Source organism: Onychomys torridus, chromosome 1 (assembly GCF_903995425.1).
Source record: "Onychomys torridus chromosome 1, mOncTor1.1, whole genome shotgun sequence".
Classification (NCBI taxonomy): Eukaryota; Metazoa; Chordata; class Mammalia; order Rodentia; family Cricetidae; genus Onychomys; species Onychomys torridus.
The window spans coordinates 146,485,458-146,505,694 of NC_050443.1; positions in this window are offsets into that span (position 1 = coordinate 146,485,458).

Genomic DNA, 20,237 nt, shown 5'->3' on the forward strand with positions numbered 1-20,237 from the left:
GCAGGAAGCACACAGGAAGTGTGCAGGAAGCATACAGAAAACCCACAGGCAGCAAGCAGCCTGAAGCATTCAGGAGGCATGCAGGAAGCATGCTTTACAATCAATGAGGTCATGTTTGAGGGTGCACAAGTTAACAGCCCTGCAGCTTAGCACTGACAGGCTGTTTTTGATTCTTGCACTCTACAGGCAGATGCTGAGTGACAGCATCTGTGCATTCCATGGGTCAGCCTGGTAGAGGGGACTGCTGAGGTCAAGAGCAGGAAAGAGACAGCTAGAGGCTGAGTGGAGCCTGAGAGCTCAGGGGCTGGGTGGCAGGCATGAGGAGCCCAGGAGCAACAGTAGAGGTAAGGAACAGATCTGAAGGAAGTCCCAGAAGGCAGTGGAGAAAAGATTGTAGGAACAGGCCTAGAAACGCTTCCCGGAGTCTTGAGTTTGCCTAGGTACCTCTAAGGGTGCCTCTCCCTTACCCAGCATCACCTTCCACAAAGATGCTTTTCCTGCCCCTAAACACAAAAGTGCCATCTAAAATGGAAGAGCTGAGAAAAGCGCAGCCTCTGAGGCCAGACTAAACTAACTAAACTTAGTTCAACAGAGTATTTAAATTATAGAGCTATATTCAATGGAGGGCAGATTATATAGTTTATCTATGCTCCTCCTATCCAGCTGGCATAACGTATGTAGTGCTCTTCAGCAGAGCATAGGTTACAGTGGAGTCAAAGAACTCATGTTCTGGGTAGTGATGTTAAATTTTGTGATCTCACTATGGAATATTTCTGTCAGCCCCTTTCCCCCTTTCTCATACACTTAGTTTTAATTTAATTAGCTTGCCAAGTAAAAGGTTTATTATGGCGTTTGTACATATGCTTTGTTCTTTATAATCCTCGTTCATCCTCCTCATTCCTCTGTGTATACTCCTGACAGTACCCTCCTTCCCCTGAATGGCCCCCTTCTGCTTTCATATTGTACATTTAATTACCCTGCCTCTCTTTATTAAGACCTCTGTCTTCCCTCTCCTACTCAATTCCTTTTCTAGTCTCATGGCCTATACCCACACATACATGCATACATATATACTATGTATATTAAAATCTAGGAGTGTGTATAAAAGAAAACATTAGTATTTATCTTTGAGTCTGGACTATATCCCTTAATATGATTTCTAATTTCATCCATTTTCCTGCAAATGTCATGATTTCAGTTTTCTTTAAAACTGAGTAAAATTGCATTGTACGCATCCACTGTATTTTCTGCATTTGTTCCTTTATTTATAGACATCTAGGCCGGTTCCGTTTTCTATCTATTGTGAAAGAGAATTATACATGAACAAACAAGTATCTCTGTGGATATTGACTTAGTGTGCTATGGATATGCATCCAAGAGTGATACAGCTAGCTCAGAAGGCTCTATTTTTAGTGTTTGGGGATTTTCTTTTCATATATTTGATTCTTGTTTACATGTCCCTGTGTGTAGCTGTGTGTGTATGTACACATGTGTATATGTGACCCTAGAGACCAGAGCAGGACATTAGATCCCATAGAGTTGCAAGCAGTTGTGAATCTCCTAAACTGAGTATTGGTCATTGAACTCTGGCCCTAGGTAAGAGCAACAAGCCTTCTTAACCATTGACCTGTCTCTCTAGCCCCCTATTTTTAATTGTTTTGAGGAACCCTCTGCATTCTGCAGATTGGTAAATTGTCATATGTTGTTCTAGCTACTGAAAACTGACTCTTGGAGTGGTGTTGCCCCTCACATTAGACCCCACTCCCAGCATGTTTCTTTCAAAGTGTCCTCCAAGGCCCCTTGTCCAGGAACGGGCTGCCCGTCCCACTAACCCTGTGACAGGGAGGGAGAAGATCGGCAAAAAAGACCAAGAGTGAAATATTACTTCCTTGAGAATACCTGGAAAGTGAATCATCTCCAACCAAAGAGAAAGAAAGAAAAGTAAGCAGGGAGCAAGGGAGGGGAGATGTATGTGTAGGATTTGTCAGCAAGTTTACAGGGTCTTGTGTAAAATAAAAATGCAGAATTCCTTGGTCAAAGATTATGAAGAAATTTAATGCAGCAACAGCAAAATATTATTATACTAAAAGCATAGAGGTCCTTATAAGTGCAGGGTCCTATGTAGGCTGTTCATCTATCTGTGATATTTGTGTGTGTGTGTGTGTGTGTGTGTGTGTGTGTGTATCTATGTGTGACTGTGTGTGTCTGCGTCTGCGTGTCCCCATCCATACACATGTATTTTTGTGTATAGAGGACTGCCTTGACCATTTTTTAGAGCATGGCCTGAAGTGGTGGTTTGAATGAGCAATATACCGCATAAGCCCTGATATGGGAATATGTGACTCCTGGTTAACAGTGCTGTTTGGGGAGGTGTGGGTGGTGTAGGCTTGCTGGAGGAAGTGCATCACCAGGGGCGGGCTTTGGGGTTATCCAGCCTTCTTCTACTCCCAGTTCCCTCTCTCTGCTTCATGTCTGAGGTTGAGGATGTGAGCTCTTTGCTTCCTACCCCAGTCCCTGTGCCTGCTGCTTGTTGTCACACCTCTCTCCTATGATGGACTCATCCCTCTGGGACCACCAGCCAAAAGACACTCTCTTCTTTGGTTATGCTTTTATCACAGCACCGGAAAAGTAACTAGTACACATGTTTTGTATTCCTCAACCTGATTCTCCCTAGTTGAGATGGAGCTACGTGCGTATGAGGACTTGACCATCATTCACGAGGATGGTGCTGAAGGACAGGTGCACTGGCTCAAATTTCTACTCAGGAGTGGGGGGCACATTACTTATTTTCTCTGTACCCCACCTTTCTAATACACAAAAATAATTTTTAAGGATTATTAAGATGACTTTTCAATAATTTGGTTAATTCTTGCAAAGTACTAGATGCTGTGTTATACAATAAACACAATCAAAAATCAAACATCTGGAGGCTTTACTGTGTGAGAAATTACACATGATTCCATTTCCTTTTCCCAGAACTGAAAAGAACTGTAAACTTTTTTCAGGAGACCACTTGTGACCACATGGCTGTTTGTGCCAAGAAGGGCCTGGCAAGGGGGAGTCTCCTGTGTTAATGGTGCAAACAAAGATTCCTTCTTTGGAATGCAAAGGAGACCTGGGGCTGTTGGCTTGCTTCTTCACTGACAGTTCCTGTTTTGATAAGTATAAAGTAAATAACTCAAAACAACAACAACAACAACAAGCCAACCACAAAAAGCCAGTAAATTCTTTTAGTTGTCATGGCTGGTTAAAGAAAGGACTGGTGTGTTGTAAAGACCAAAACAAGAAACACAAATTCTTAAGATAGCTGATGTGATTATGGTGAGGCAGGACTAAGGGTCACACTGTAAGACAGCTTGGGTGCTGACAGAGCTGGGTGCTGCACCTTCTGGATGGGAAAGAAGACAGTCAGCAGCAGGAGGAAGAGAGGAAGAGGGAAAGATAGAATGGCTCATGCATTTGCTGGGTTTTCACGGTGTCCTGATGATGGCGCATTTGCTGGGTATTTGCATGCCGTCCTAAGGATGGTGCATTTGCTGGTTATTTGCACACTGTCCTGACAATGGTACATTTGCTGAGTATGTGCATGCTGTCCTGATGTTGGCGCATTTGCTGGTTATTTGTACAATGTCCTGAGGATGGTGCATTTGCTGGGTATTTGCACGCTGTCCTGACAATGGTGCGTTTGCTGAGTATGTGCATGCTGTCCTGATGTTGGTGCATTTGCTGGTTATTTGTACAATGTCCTGAGGATGGTGCATTTGCTGGGTATTTGCATGCTGTCCTGACAATGGCCTTTGCACTGCTTTACTGGAATCATTAAGTTTCTTTTTATCATCACAGCATCTGGTGTCCTTAATTTGTCTCCTCCCTCATTTTGCCTCAGCTCTTCAAACTTTAAAGGATTTCTTTTTTAATTTATTTAACTTTATTTTATGTGCATTGGTGTGAAGGTGTAAGATCCCAGGAACTGGAGTTACAGACAGTTGTGAGCTGTCATATGGGTGCTGGGAATTGAACCTGAATCCTCTGGAAGAACAACTAGTGCAGCTCTCAGACACTTGGTCTTTCCAGAGCCCCCCCCCCCCCCCCCGCACCCCCCCACAGATTAGGATATTGTGGTTTCGAAGATTTTATTTTCTCTCTAAAAATTATAGTTAAATGAATATGCAACTGTGTATCCACCCCTCCATTGATCAATATGTAAGGTCAGCAGTAAGAAAAGGCAGACAAGGGGATGGGCAATTTAAGACAGTACAGGCCTTTATTTGGGGAATGGGGACTTTCAGGGGATACTCTGTAAGAACCAGAGCCGCACCGTCTGCTTACAAGATGGGGTTGTGTAGAGCAGAAAGTGTGTGTGGGGTGTGTGTGGGGGGGGTTGAATGTTTTTCTTCTCTGCCTGCAGTTGGCCATTACCAGGAGTGACCACACTCTGTTAAAGAATGTTAGGTGATTGATAAACATCTTTCCTGGCTGACCACTGCTTGGGGTCCACAAGGCAGGACAGTTAAGAATCTAGAGGAACAAATCAATGAACTTCTAGAAAGCAAATTGTTGGAGTTACTAGATTTGTCCCTGTTCAGCCAAAATGGAGGAGTTTACAAAATGCCACAGCTCTGGCTAACAAGTACATCTCTTCAAGTCTCTTGAACCACTAGACTTCTGATCTAAGAAAAGCCTAGATTCTGGTGAGGTTAACATCACTCCTTGATTCTTAAACAGAAAGTGTCACAGAGGTGTGGGGAGTGAGTCACCTGACACTAGATAATAGTTATGGCTCTCCAGAGGTGGGATATCAACCAACGAGGTTTCACTTCCCTTTCTCCATGAAAATGTTGATGGACACACGGAGAAGTGAGCATCCATGGGAGGTGTATAGGGTTAGCAATGAAATATGAACAACATGAAGTAAGGCTGGTCCAAATCATGTCTAACCATTACACTTCAAAAGAAGCAGCCACAGCAGAGGGACCTCAGGAAGCCACATAACCCTCACAGATCTTTACTCTGAAAAACTCTGCCTGCAGAGACAGTGAGGATGGGAGATCAGAAAGCTCAGACATGCCAGGGTTCTAGAAGGAGTAGCTTAGGATGGTGTATATCTCTAATCACAGATCTCTCTTTAATCAAATCCTCTCTTTAAAAAATAAAAAGGACACCCCTTCTTTTGACATGAGCTCTGAAATGAATAAGAAGTACCTTGTAAAAATTTATAGCCTTTTTGAAGGGTTTTGTTGTTGTTGTTGTTGTTGTTGTTGTTGTTTTAATACTTCCAATTACAGATTTATGGCAGAGTTCTTCCTAGGCCTGACTTGTGTGTTTAATATTCAAATGACTCTTGTAGGGAACCATCTGTTATATGACCAGGCATGGAAATTCTTTCCACGGCTTTACATCAGCCTGTGCTGATGTTTGTCATGCTTCAGATGTCCTCAGGCACTTGTGTTTCCATTTAGGGGAACAAGGTGAAGGACTTGAAGGCAGGACACGATGTCTTCCTGATTATTCAGTGGCTGCTACTGAAAACACCGTGTTCAGCATATGGCTTGCTAAATTGTCTTTCCCCCCAACTACCCTCAGTGTTTTCTTTTACTGTGATAAAACAATATTCTGAGAAAAGGACATTTTGTTAATCTTTGGATCTCTTCTAAGAATATGCTTTGCTCATTGCATTAATCAACACATTTTTTCCAACAGTGCTTTATCTTTAAATATATGTATGTATATATGTATATGTGTGTATGTGTGTTCAGCTCACTGTCCCCTGAGTACCATTTCTCTGACTGCTGTTATATTTAAACTGAATCTATTTTACTAAATAGGTTTCATCCTATGTACTCACCCTGGTTGGAATCTGCCTGCAAAGTGGAATGGGATTTGAGAGTCTACGATCAGGCTCACTAAGGAGCAGAAAGGTTGATTACGCATATCTGATAGGTAGAGTGGAGAGTGTGGGTCATACGTGCCACTGGCTTGCCATCTCTACCCAATGCTTTACTTCATCTCCCTACTCCTGCTCATTAATAAGCATTGTGAACTGGCCAACCTTGAAGCAAGCACAGAGTAAAATTAACTCCTCTAGGTGGGAGATGAACCTGACCCGACAGTAACATGAACAACAGCAATAATAGCAGCTATGGTTGTTGAACATGTGCTGTGTTATAAATACCACTGTTGCTAACGCACAAGCATTCAATCATTTCATTTACTCCTCATGAACATTCCACAGTATTGATAATGCTCCTCTAGTTTCAGAGAAAAGCGGACTAAAGTTCTGAGAGGTTGCATAGCTTTACCAAGTTCATTCTTATCTATTCTTATTCTTACTGTTCTGGTTCTTGTCTCCCAGAACCACTCAGTCACTCCCACCTCACATGCAAATCCCAGCTCAGCTGCTCCCTGCACATGAATCTCCAGTGCTAGGAAGACTTCCCTGTTAAAGCAGAACTGTGGATGGAGCCTCTGAGTTAATGATGAGCTCTTCTCTCTGGAGGTGACATATTAGCCCATATGACCCATTATTGGTAATTCACCCAAATTATCTGTCAGTCTTATTCAATGGGAAATATCTCTTTTTAATTTTTAGCAAATTGTCTGAATTTTTCATGTAATAGAGCTGTTACATATTCCATTGAAGTAATACATTCAAAACGTTCAACTGGTTCTGACAGGCACTTTTCTGGACTTGGTCACTAATTCTCATGGTCTTTCCATGTGGTAAGAATACAGTGAAGTAACTCAGTTATCACTTCATTCTGTGTGTAAGTAGGAAGGATACAATAATACTGCTTTCAGTGGTGGCTGTGCCCACTTCCTGTTTGTAGTTCCTACTGCCAAGAGGACCAATGGTTTGGCAATATTGATGACTGGCTTTTAAATTTTCCAGAAGGTGTTAATCAGTCCATGGCATGGCCCCATTTAATTTGCCTGAAGATACAGAGGCCCACTATAGCACTCATTACACCTTCTCAAGAACCAATGATATTTTACTTCTTATAAAAGTAAGCATGAATACTAGAAGGAAATACTTCTATGGTTCATAGGCAGGATTGGGCAAGTGGTACCTGTTGTTTATGTGCAGTTGGGTACTAGGAAGGAAGCCATCAGCCTAACACCCCAGGTGCTGTTTGTGGGTCTGTTTGCAAGGCTGTTCATGCTATTTTGCCTAAGCAAAGCATTTGTTTGCATTGGTTAGGTTTACTTTGCTTTAGATGTTAGCACCATGAAAGGGCTGGCCAATTTGTCTTTTTTGAGGCAAGACTTGAGAAGTGAGAAATTCAGACCCTTGTAAGATGTAAAGATAGTTGCTTTTGCTAAAATGCATTTTGGGTTTAACCTAGGTTCAAACTCTTTCACCCAACTGCATGGATAGAAGTGTGAACACACCCAATTCACACTAGGGTTCCTTCACTTTCCAGGAGAGACAATGTCTGATACTTGGCCTACAAAGCTCAGTTACCTTTACTATTAAGCAGGCCAGTTCTCCACTCTGTGTGAATGTGTGTGTGTGTGTGTGTGTGTGTGTACTGAAGGAAGTTAATGAAGGAGATCTTCATCAGCACTTTCCTGCATTTCCATTTTCTCCAGGAAAAAGTTACTCTATTTTGGTGTATTTTCAGTGAAAAGTTCAAACTGTACCATTGTGATGACTTCAGTGAGGCACCCAGCTCCTACTAAACATTGCTGTATTTTCCTAATTCCCCAGATCAGTGGAATCCTAAAGGTTTTCCTCTCATCTCCTCACCCCCATTCCCAGTTCGTTAGTAGAGCATTCTTCTTCCAGGCCCGAATCAAAGCTGTTTGGATAATAAAAATAAAACACTTTTTGCTGTTTGCATCATATATTTGGCTCTCTTGGCACTTAATCTCACTTTCAAACTGAAGTCAGGTAACGCTCCTTTCTCCATGCCCACAGACCCAACGGTTAAACCCACCAACAATCTTCTCACCCCCCATCCAATATTCTCCCTCCATTCCTTCACACACAGTATGTTAAAACAAGATTTCCCATCTTCCTACCACTCAGACTGGCACAATTTTTTGAAGATGGGATGTCATCCCAAATCATGGCCACCCAAAAGTCAACTTCTCTACTTCAGAGGGCTCTGCCTTGTACTGTTTTTCCTTAACACAACCCCAAATCCCTTTGCCTGCCTGTTCCCTTTAAATTCCACAACCAGATGCTTAGGCTGCATGGAGAAAGGAAGAGCCTCAACTCCTCCAAATCACCTTGACCTCTTTTGCTTTGCATTTTTGCCTGTTTGCCAACTGGATTGATATGAAAAGGATTTAATGTGAATGAGGTCTCATTCTTCCAGGCTCTTCAAAGTATTAAAGAATTTTTGAATTAGTTTAGTGCCAGCCAGTTCTCAAAGATAGACTTAAAATCTCTTAACCTGTTTTTATCCCTAATAGTTTTCCATTAACATCTTGGTAAAACATGTTAGTACACTTAGTATTTTTCCTAGAATTAAGGACTAATTATAAACCTTAGAAGCCACTTTTGGTTTATGCTTCAGGGGTGGGAGTAGGGGTGGGGTCTATATTGCCATTTTGGTTTTCCACTGTATACTAAGGAGGAGTCCAGGCCAAGAGCTTTCCTTTCCCAGGAGATGAAAGTACCCACATGTTCCTGCCATCCCAGAAAGTATCTGGCAGCTCCTCTCTCTGTTGTAGTATTGCCTAGAGGAAGGAACAGCACAAGAATCCACTCTTCTCTCTGGCTTTTCAAAGGAACACACCCTTTAGCTCACACATCCCTTAAACTAGAACACAAAACTATAGGCTGAGTCCTTATGGGTGCCTCCTCCCTTTTCCCACTACTGAGATCACTGTTATTTCATAGCTAAGAACTCAGTTCACACTCTACTCAGTGTCCCAGTTTTTTTTTTTTGTTTTGTTTTGGTTTTGGTTTTCCGTTTTTTAATGATTTTTTTTTTTTTTGAGACAAGGTTTCTCTGTGTAGCTTTGTAGCCTATCCTGGGTCTCACTCTGTAGACCAGACTGGCCTCTGCCTCCTGAGTGCTGGGATTAAAGGCATGCACCACTACTACTGGGCTAGAAAGCCTGTCTTAATCAATCTTTAGCAATTGCTCTTGTAGAAGGGTGGGGGCCATGAAAAATGATAAAATAAATATTTGAATGTACTTACTAAGCAATGTCTTAAAGATTTGATGGTCTCAATTCTTCTAAAAATTATACACATAGCAATTTCCTATGGTCTACTGTCAACCACATTCTTTAAGCATTGTATGGACATTTCATTACAGATTTATTCACATTTTTTTTTTTAAATGTGTGTTCAGTTGTTTTGCTAGCATGAATGTCTGTATACCACATATCTGCCTGATGCCCAATGAGGTAAGAAGAGGTGTTGGATCCTCTGGAGTTACAAATGGGTGTGAGCCACCATTTGGATGCTGGGAATCAAACATGGGTACTTTGGAAAGACCAGCCAGTGCTCTCACCCTTTTAACCACTGAACCTTCTCTCCAGCCCACACAGTCTTTGTTTTTTTTTTTAATTCTTGTTTACCTCTATTTCAGAATCCTTTGTTAGATCATAAGGTATCTTTTGAATTCCAAAATAAAGCACATTTTGAGTATAACATTATAGTCAAATAATACTGAGTCATATTTTAATGTACCAAATGGTAAAAAGACTACAATCAATGAAAAATGTCATAAAGCAACAGGTACAAAGAAATCATTGTATTATCTATCTGTCTATCTATCTATCTATCTATCTATCTATCTATCCACCTATCTATCTATCTATCTATCTATCTACCTATCTACCTATCTATCTACCTATCTACCTACCTATCTATCTATCTATCTACCTATCTATCTATCTATCTATCTATCTACCTATCTACCTACTATATTCTATCTCTCTATTATCTTCTATCCCTCTACCATCTATCTATCTTCATCACCGTCTGCTTTTCACAGCATACTTAGAGAAAGCTACCTACACTAACTCATTAAAATCCTAGGAAAGAGTAGGTTTATTACAGTTCATCTTGGTCTCTTTTTCTCCAATTTTATTTTACACAGAGGATGCACTGCTTGCATTAAAAGTGTGTTTTAAAGTCAAGAGTGTCTCTTCCTCTTCTGCATGCATGCTATGGACGACTTCCAAAAGGACAATTTTAGAATCTTTCATTGTTAATGACAGAATGGTTAAGGCTGTTGCTTTATCTCCTCCATCCCTTCCCTTTGAAAATTTTAACTGATAATTTACCAAAGTCAATGAGGAAAACAAGCGAACAGAAGGACAAGAGAGAATCAGTTCACTTTTCTGAATGCACGAAACCATCAGAGAACACCGAGCTCTTGGCCAGCTGTCTGCTCAAGCAAGTGGTGGAGTGATGCATCCTGTTCCCAACATGGAGAGAAGGAACAACAGGGATGGAGAGGATTTAGAAGCCTCTTCCCTCAATCACTCTGGAGCCTCTGCTCAAGAAATCTGTTTTTTAAAATCTCAAATTTATTGAAAGGATATGTCGGCTCTTTTAAGTGATTCCTATAGTTCTCCCCTGAGTCTGTGTAGTAAGAACAAGGAATACCTTCATTTCACAAACACAGAGGCTATGTTACAAAGACATAATTTGCCTGACAGCTCCACCAGCAAGCCACAACACTGGGGTTGGAGTCGGCGCTGTGGCCGAGACTTGTACTAGTTATGGCTGTTCCTTACTGTCTTACATTCTTCTGTGGACATGTACCACTCTTTCAGCCTCCAGCAATCATAAATGTCCTCATCCCCAGTGATGTCCAAGTCCATCTTCAAACTCTGTCCTAACAGAAGTTGTGTTGACGTATGTGGGTGCCCAGGCAACAAAGCAGAGGGTGGTCCTGTCCACCTCCCCCGCTTTTGAAAGCAGCTCGGAGCAGTCAGTACAAAGAATCATACTCTTCTTTAAATGGTTATATCTAATTTCAAAGTTAAGTACAATAAGTAATAACAAAATAAACACTTCTAACAATGTACTGTAGTACAAGATATGTGAATACTCTCTCTTATTCTGTCTCTCTCCCTCCCTCAAAATATCTCACTATCCTGTCCTCACTCTTCTTGTTGACTGTGGGTATGTGAAACTCCAGAAAACAAAGCCATAAACCAAGGGAGTTACTGGAGGTGACTTGGAGGGCCTGGGAAGCAGGAGTGAGAGGCTGAGAATAATGAAGGAAGGAAAGGGAGTAAAGTGGGGTTAACTGTGTTGGACACAATTGCAGGTCAATCCTCCCAGAATGCTTTGAGGGATCACAAAGAGCTAACCTTAGGACTGTCCCACTCAAGGATGGCAGACCTGAGTTTATACATCAGTGGCCATTTCTTGTCACTTGAAGGTGTTTAGCAGGAGAGACAAGTTCCCAACATTTCTGCAAGCAGACTGGCTGAGCAGGAAAGGTTTTGTGATGCAGAAATCTGCTGGTAGAGAAAGAGGAGCTCAGAATGCGTGGGGACACTTCAGACCTGTGTGAGAACCACTTGCCAGAGCTGCATGAAAACTCAAGGTGGGATGAGAGCGATGGGAAGGTGGGGAGGGGCCTAGAATCATACCTCCTATGGTGATCTTTAAAAACAAGATACGTTTCTTTCCTGTGTTATGGAAGAAAAACCAGTATAACCAGGAAATCTCAAAGACTGGTCCCAGGCTAGTGAAATCCTCATCACTGGAGCTTATGAAATATTCTCAGGCCTTCCTAGACCTGAATCAGAAACTCAGACTGAACTACCAAGATTTGTGATTTAAAAACCCTAAAGTGACTTAAAAAAAATATATTTAGTTATGTGCATGGGTGTTTTGACTGTTTATATATCTATGCCTGGTGGCCACAGGGCCTGAAGATGGCATCAGATCCCCTGGTACTGAAGTTAAAGATGATGGTGAGCCTGCCATGTGGGTGCTGGTAATTGAACCTGGTCCTCTGGAAGAGCAGACAGTGCTCTTAACTGCTGAGCCAACACCTTAAAATCTTGAGAATTGAGTTTTAAAGGTAGAGAAACACCATTCACAAGTTAGTTTATCCTCTGGAGAAGACTGAGATCCGGACCTTTGCCACTGTCAAATGCCTAACATCCAGCTTTCTCCCAGGTCAGTGCACAAGCTATGGAAATGTTAACTTGCTATAACAAAAAGGACCTAATAAGACAGAAATGTATTTTTCTCTCAAGTAATGGTGTAGTCAGTATATTCTTGGAGCGGGGAGTAATCCACACTATAAAATCCTTTAGGAACCCAGATTCCTATTTATTTATTTGTTTGTTTGTTTATTCATTTATTTTCTTATTTATTTTCAGATTCTGACATCATCTGAGATGATTTCCTTATCTTGGTGGCCAAAGCTAGGTCACTGTCCTATCCAAAACCTGACCAAAGGATGTTGGGGAGAGAGACAATATCCAAACTCTAGAGCTCCTCTTATTTTGCGTGTGACATTTCAAGGGCTCACAACCTCTAAAATTCTATTGTCGCATAACTGGTCACCAGTTGCTTATAACTGTAAGGGAAGATGAGAAGCAAGGTCTCCAACTTCACATCTTTGTTCCCAGGAAAGGGGGCTCTAGAGGACAGCCCGCAGTCTCCAAGAGGGGCAGTTTAGACTTTCTGAAGTCCAGAGGTGTCACCACTGTCAATTGGGTTCTGTTTTGTGTCTTCTTAATCACACCTGTTCCAGGAAGGATTAGACTGTGAAGACTTTGGCCAGGTGGCTGAGTTAGACTCACTTATTCACCCTCAGGAGAGAAACGTGATCCCACAGGATCCTTTACACAAACTCAAGCTGCAGCATTTCAGTGAGCTCCCTGCCACCCAGGAGAGACTCTCACGTGAGGATGGAAGGTGGGTAGAGCTGTCCTGAAGAAGGTTTAGGTTAAAAGTTGGCATCAAAATTTCCAAGTGTAGAAAAGGGAAGGAAGGGAGGTAAATAAAGAGAGAGCCCAAAAGAATTTGAGAGAAGTCAAACCTGTGTCTAATTGAACTGTCTTGGCTTGGGGAAGGGATGGCGAGGTCTGCTCCTCATCCCTGAGATCAAAATACACCCAGACAGGTCAGTTGTCCAGCAGATTAATTCTAAATTTTGCCTCCTATAGGCTGAAATTGGATGATCATAGTCTGCACCCTCTGGCAAGATGAGGAAGAGCCTGAAGGACAAGTCAGTGCTGAGTGCTAAAGGATGCCAAGGGTCCTGGAACAGGGGTATGAAAGTCCCACAAGCTCAAATGTTTTAAGTTCAGCAGAAAGTGCCAAGTAGAAGACTGGGTGAGAATGGCCCACAATTAAACCAGGTGCAAACGAAATCGAGATGGGCAGTTCCTGAGCACAGTGCTGAAGGTCACATGTAAGTAATGGACAAGGTCGGTGGGTGACTTGAAACATTAAAAAAAGAGTCAGGAGAAGTAAGGGAAAGGGAAGCCCAGACACAAAGCTTCTCCAAACAGTATAACTCTCAGAGCCAAAGGCAGAGAACCAGATCCTTATTATTTCTTGAGTAATATGTCAACCTCAGTGCAGTCTCTGGGCATGGATGTAAAGTAACAATTTAGAATAAATCATAATTAGAAAGCTAATTAACTGAAGCAATGAATAATAAAAGACAAGGCCTTGAATTGTGCATCTGAAGCCCGCTGACTTTTGCTTTTGTATATTTTTTTTTCCTCCTGGAAGAAGGGACTATAGATTATATCTAAATATATCACAGTAACCCTAACAAACAGGCATGGCACAATTAAGCCACTCGACATAAAGCAGAAAACTTCCCCAATGTCAGCAAGCAGCGGTGTTCTTTCAAATTTAAAGCTTCTATAAACCCTAAAAGGAAACACTAATCAGCAACCCTTTATCCCTTTAATGAAGGCCAGCAGCTCTCATATATATTTTTTTAAACCTCTCTTTGCTTTACAGTATACAGAAATAGCCTCTGAGTATGTTGTTTTCTCTATGCTCACCACAGAATGAGCAGAAACCCATAGCAAGTTCCTTGCTTTTCAAATCTTTTAATAGATGAGAAATCTTCAGCAGTATTTGAATATGCTCACCTGTGAGGATAACATGCTCATTTTCAGAGATGCGAAAGAAATAGGCTGTTATAGATATTCTTAAAGCCTTGGTACACTCCCGAGCTTTACAGCTACACACAATTTTGTCCTTGACAGAACAGCAAGATGGGTGGGGGTTGTCTTTGTATTCCACCTCTCCTTTCATGTCATCCCCATTGTTATTGTCACCACCACCACCATCATCACCATCATCATCATCATCATTGTCATCATCATGGTCCTTGTCATCTCTGCTGTTCATTGTCCTCCCCACACACCTCCCCAGGCTCTGATACTTTCTGATGATGATGTGTGTGTGGCATGGTATACATGACCTACAAATGTAGACTCTGGAGTCACACAGCTTGAGGTCATCCTGTCCTTCTGTCACTGATAAGCGAAGTATTATTAAGCTTAGTGCCTATTAATAAGTAGGCACTATTTAACCTCTCCAATTCCCTATTCCTCATGTGTAGAAAGAAGAGAAAATGGCTGGGTTGATTGTGAGGGTTGTGCTAACATCAATAAGCCTTTTAGAATAGTTCCCGGAGCACAGGAAGCACCATCTGACTGCTCAGCACGTCTCCAGCTGTACCCTAACCTTGCCTCAGCTATGAGCACTTCAACCTTAGTATATCCTGCCTGCCTGCCTTTTCTGCTGGGAGGCTCAGTTCCCTGTATGTACTTCTCTCAGCTAGCTGAGAAGCAACAGGCTGAGCATAGACTGGAACAGGGCTACTACATTCATGCAAATCATGTGCTGACCTTGTGAAATGTCGGATTGGATTTAGCTGGCCCAGAGCCTGATGATATGCCCGTGCTGTCCTGTGGACCATACTGAGAAAAGTAAGAGGTTCAACTCCTCAAAATCCAGGTTCCTGCCCATTTGAGGGCTTTTGGACTTTATGACGATTTCTCAACTTCATCCAGTATATCTAAGCTACAGATTCATTATTGGATTGATAGATATTAAATTAATAAATAAATACAAAGCCTTCAACAAAGTGTCCCACATTTAATAGCCAACTTCCAATGACTGGTAGCTATTAAGTTATTAAGAACAGGTTGTTAGACACTAATTCCCAAGGGCAATTTCATTTTAAAGAAAGATACCTAGGCAAGGGGAAATTCATTGCTTTAATTCCCAACAAATAAAGAATGATCAAGTGTTACTTCAACCAACTTCCAGGCTACCAAAGACAAAAATATACAAATCAAAAGCTCTTTAATTTCCAAAGTCCCCCTTTGACTCCAGCATCACAAAATCTAGAGCCCAAGGATGGCTGTTTGGAGCCCAAATTAAGTAATATGGAAGTTATTTCCCACCTAAAATAATCAAACATCTAAGCAAGTGGTTCTCAATCTGTGGGTCATGATTCCTTTGGGGGTCACATATCAGATATCCTGCATATTAGACATTTACTTTATGATTCATAACTGTAACTTTTGTTTTTTGTTTTTCGAGACAGGGTTTCTCTGTGTAGCTTTGCATCTTTCCTGTAACTCACTTGGTAGCCCAGGCTGGCCTCGAACTCACAGAGATCCGCCTGGCTCTGCCTCCCGAGTGCTGGGATTACAGGTGTGTGCCACCACCGCCTGGCTCATAACTGTAACTTTAAGAAACAAGTAATTTTATGGTTATGGATCACTACAAGAGAAGGAACTGTATTAAAAGGTCGCATTAGGAAGATTTAGAACCACTGCTCTAAACAAGCGTGTGTGTGTGTGTGTGTGTGTGTGTGTGTGTGTGTGTGTGTGTGTGTGAGAGAGAGAGAGAGAGAGAGAGAGAGAGAGAGAGAGAGAGAGAGAGAGAGAGAGAGAGAGAACAGCTTTAAAGACATTGACTCAGATGGTGAAGGGCAGGGCTCCCTGAGAGTAGGGTGAAATGATTAAATGAAGCCACACCTATTCTCACTCACTTTACTGATCGCCTTGTGAGATTCTCTGGGCCACAATGTAAGAGGCATGATCTAGATCTAATCTAGATGGAGCCTGGAAAAACCCTTCTAGGAACGGAGGCAGAGATAAGAATATGCAGAAACCTTTTTGGCTAGTTTTCAGAGACAAGTACCAGAAGGGGCAGCTATACATGAAAGACATCTGGTGTCCTATAGAGCAATGGTTCTCAATCTGTGGATCATGAGCTCTATGGGAATGGAACAACCCTTTCACAGGGGTTGCAATATCCTGCATATCAGATATTTACATTACGATTCATAACAGTAGCAAAATTGTAGTGATGAAGTAGCAAACAAAATAATTTTAGGGATGGGGGTCACCACAGCATGAGGAACTGTATTAAAGGGTCTCAGTATTAGGAAGGTTGAGGACCACAGCAATGAAAGGTCATTCTGGGAACACAATAGCATATGGTTTGGGATATGCTGATGAAGAAGAAGCTGTCTGGGGCTGGCACATTGCCAAATGAGAAGACCAAAAGGTACAGAACTGTCACTCTCACAGGGTCAGGAACTCTGACTGGCTCCATGGCTCCATGGACAACCAAACAGTACACATAGCATTGGGAGAGTACCCCAAAGGTTTATCTCTGCAGTGGGCAACAGTTATACCTAAACCAAATGTTGCTCTCGTCCCACCTCAAAAGAAAATCAGAAAAGCAAGACCTAAGAGGATCAAGTGAATTCCAAAGTAATTTGACTGCATCATAGAAAAAAACATTCAACACTCAATGAAGTAGAAATGATGAAGCCTGGCATAGAATCAGATTATGAAGCATGAAAAAGAAAGCAAGAAAATAAGTATGTAATAAAGAGAAAAGTCAACTAATAAAAACCAATTCTGAAATGACATCAATGTTAGAATTAGTGGAAAAAACAGTTATTATATGCATCTAGATGTTAAAATTTTTTTATCATAGGCACAGAGATATAAAAAGACCCAAATTAAACTTTTAGAGATGTAAAATATAAGTGACTCAGATGAAAAAATATGCTGGATAAGATTAATAGCAAGTTATATATTGTAAAAAAAATCAACAAAGCTACAAGTCTATGAGTAAAAACTATCCACACTAAAAATGGAGAGAGAAAAATTGTAGGAAATTAACAAAGTATCAATAAGATATGGGACATTTTCAAATGGCCAAAGTATGTACAGTAGGAATTGAGTTCTAGCCACTGTAATGAAGAACAGAAACAGTAAAAATAGGGTCATTATGATATTTTCTCATTATTTTAATTACTTTAAAGAACAATGAAAAGGAATAGAAAGATGGCTCCATTGGTAAAGTGCTTACCTCTCAAGCATGAGAACAATATATAGGACATCACTACTGATCCTATTCCATGCTAAAAAATTCAACAACTTAAATAAACACAGTCCATAAAAGAAAACCAAACTTCACTTATGAAAAGAATAGATAAGAGGGATTGCCCTAAATCAATTATAAAAGCTGAGTTTATAGTTAAAGACCTTCCCATGGAGAGACTGATATTAAATGAGTCATTTAGAAAGGAAATTAATGCCAATGTTACACACACACACACACTCAGAAGATGAAGGATAGACCAATTTCAGACCTATTCCATGAGCTAAGCATTACCTTGAGATCAAAACCAAAGCTACCATAGAAAACAAAGCAAAAATAAAACCATGGACAAATATCCATCACAAATATAAATGTCAATCTGAACAATAGCTTAGCAAATCAAATTCAACCACACAGAGAAAGGAAAATAACTCTATAATCAAGTGGAGCTTATCAGAACAATGTAGCATTGATTTAACATTTGAAAATCTATATGATTTTCACTATATTAGCAAACTTGAAATGAAAAACTATAAAATCACCTCAAAAAATGCAGAAAGCATTTGAAAAGTTGAACATTTATTTGTTTTTTATTACAAAGCATAACTTCTCAGCAAACTAGAAAGAACATCTATGAAAATTTAACACCCAATGTCATCTTTGATGGTACTCTTCTCTCTAAGGAGACAGATCAGGGCATTGATGTACATCCTCATCTTTTCTTCTCAAAGGTATACCAATGGTTCTAATCAATGCAAGAGGGCAATAAAAGAGACATCTGATTGGCAAGAAAGAAGAAAACCCCTCCTTTTTTTATTCACAGAGGATATGACAATCTACATAGAAAACTCTGGGATTCTATAAAAAAAAAAAAAGAAAAACGTTCTTGAACTACTATGTGACAGTTTCAGGACAGTTGAAAAATTAAATAATGTACTGTATTTCTATGAATCAGCCTCAAGTGATCATAAGTAGAATTTAATAATAATTCCACTTATAATAGCATCAACATGCACAGTAATGAGGGATAATCGAAAATTCATACAAGATGTGTACATTGAAATTATAAAACATTATTATGAGATATGAAAGATTAAGTTATTCATGGGTTAAGACCTCCTCTTGTTAAGATATTACTTCTCTACAACTTGTTTGTTAGATTTAATGCAATTGGTATCAAAATCTCAACAGAATTTTCCCCCTTTTGGTAAAAAAATCATATAGAAATGAAAAGGGTTGAGAACCCCAATAGAGGAACTTTGAAAGTGAGCCAAGTTGGGAGGACAGATAACAATAGCTGACTTCATGACTTACACAACTGTACATCCCTCTAGGCTTCATTGCTGAGTCATGTCAAAACGCTTACTTTAAATAGTTTACATTTAGTTTTACCTGAGAATTTTGCTCCTAGCAATGAGATGTCTAACGTTTTAGTAATTTTATTTATTTTGAAGGTTTTTTGATTTATTAAGTCCTTGAGGATTTCATACATTATATTTTGATCATATTCAGCTCCTTCCCCATCTCCTCCCAGTTTCACCCCCATTTCTTACACACCCAATGCTGTGTCCTTATTTTCTGTTTTGTTTTGTTCTGAAACTCATACATTCAGCCCATATAATACCGTCTATGTGGCCGTCCACTGAAGTACGCTAGAACCGTCAAGGATCACCCCCTTAGAGAAAACTGATTCTATCCCTCCCATCAGTTATCACTTGCCAAAAGCTCCTCAGCTAGGGCTGGAACTTCATGCCCACCTCCCAACTTCACATCCCCATCCTGAGATTTTGTATGGCTTGAGCTTGTTCAGGTCGCAGACATGCTATCACAACAGAGCTCACATGAACAACTGTTCTGTTGTTTCTGGAAAACTGTTCTCTTGTAGTCATCCTGTCTTCTCATTCTTACAGTCTTTCTGACTTATCTTTTGCAATGATCTCAAGCATTGGGACAAGAGGGTATGATATAGACATCATATTTAGGGCTGATTATTCTGAGATTAAAAAATTAGTAACTCAGCTAGAGCAGACTATCAAAATGATTTTTATATGAGTTGACACAAAATATGGCTAGGTCCTAGTCTTTCTTCTGGATTTAGGTCCTTGCTGACTGTATTTTACTCCTATTCCATCAGTCTTAAAAATATAGCCCATTATCTTGTTCCATGAAATCACCATGTAAAGACAAACAAGATAATTAATTCCATAATAATTCACAATATAGCTTACTTACATTTTTAGATAAGGACTACTTTGGATGAAAGACACATTTATTTTTGATAAGAATTAGAAAGATAATTACACTTTTAAAAACTTCTCTGAAGTCTACTGATTTTGCCTTGATCTGAGCAACCCACTCCTTTCTTGTTCCCTAGGGCAGCTTCAGCATTGGCTCTATATCTACCTCACCTGTTACAGACCATGTGCAGCTCAGATAACAGAGTTATCCATCAAAGACAGAAGTCCATCTATGTGCTTTGCTCCATTTTTTATTATCTCTTTGACTTCTAATTCTTCAGAGGCCAACAAACTTTTGACCTCATGTCCTACCATCTCCCTCCATTTAATGTCTACACCCACTAGCCTGTGACTCCATTCCTGAGACTTACCAGGCTTATTGTTGCTGTGGGGCCTTTGCACCTTCCATTCAACCTTGTCACCCATACATCATCAACAGAGTTGACTTGATCACTCTCTGAATCTTCACTCCAATTGGCTTACCTCAGTGAGAGCCAACTTCAAATATCATTTTAAAATTGAAACCCAACTCTCATTAAGTCTATTTCATTATTGTTTCTCTGTCTATAAAGACAGTGATTTTTATATGTTTTCTTTGAGAAGAGTATCTAGCATAGAGTGGAAATCGATAAGTATTTGTTGAATCAGTGACTGATTCCATATTCCTAAAGCCAGACATAGAT